This window comes from Poecilia formosa, unplaced genomic scaffold (genome assembly GCF_000485575.1).
Source record: "Poecilia formosa unplaced genomic scaffold, Poecilia_formosa-5.1.2 Scaffold1285, whole genome shotgun sequence".
In the NCBI taxonomy this organism is placed as follows: Eukaryota; Metazoa; Chordata; class Actinopteri; order Cyprinodontiformes; family Poeciliidae; genus Poecilia; species Poecilia formosa.
Window position 1 is genome coordinate 17,189 of NW_006801224.1, and position 485 is coordinate 17,673.

At 46.0% G+C, this 485-nt stretch overlaps 1 long non-coding RNA gene across 1 annotated transcript; it reads left to right on the forward strand.

Annotated features, from left to right (window-relative positions):
- Nucleotides 1-6: 6 nt before the first annotated feature.
- LOC107835232 (uncharacterized) lies at nucleotides 7-482 on the forward strand. Its single transcript, XR_001661056.1, has 2 exons — nucleotides 7-196; nucleotides 291-482. It is a non-coding gene; the product is annotated as an uncharacterized LOC107835232 (long non-coding RNA).
- Nucleotides 483-485: the final 3 nt, after the last annotated feature.

Genomic DNA, 485 nt, shown 5'->3' on the forward strand with positions numbered 1-485 from the left:
CAGTGGAACAGATTGATGCTTTTCTCTGCAGACACATTCTCACTGATCTTCTCCTTGATGTACTGAACTGTTTCCTGATTGGTCTGTGAGCCACTTTCTAATGGTTTCAGCAGAGCTTGTAGGAGTCTCTGATTGGTCTGCAGTGAAAGTCCCAGGAGGAAACGGAGGAACAAGTCCAGGTGTCCATTTGGACTCTGTAAGGCCTGGTCAACAGCTCTCTGGTGGAGAGACTTTAGTTTAGGTTTATTAGATGATGAAGACTTTTTAGATGTTTGTGTTTCTTCCATCAGGTTGACTCCAGAGTTGATGAATTTCCGATGAACATGAAGAGCAGCCAGAAACTCCTGAACACTCAGATGGACAAAGCAGAACACCTGGTCCTGGCACAGCCCTCTCTCCTCTCTAAAGATCTGTGTGAACACTCCTGAGTACACTGAGGCTGCTCTGATATCGATGCCACACTCTGTCAGGTCTGATCCATAGAA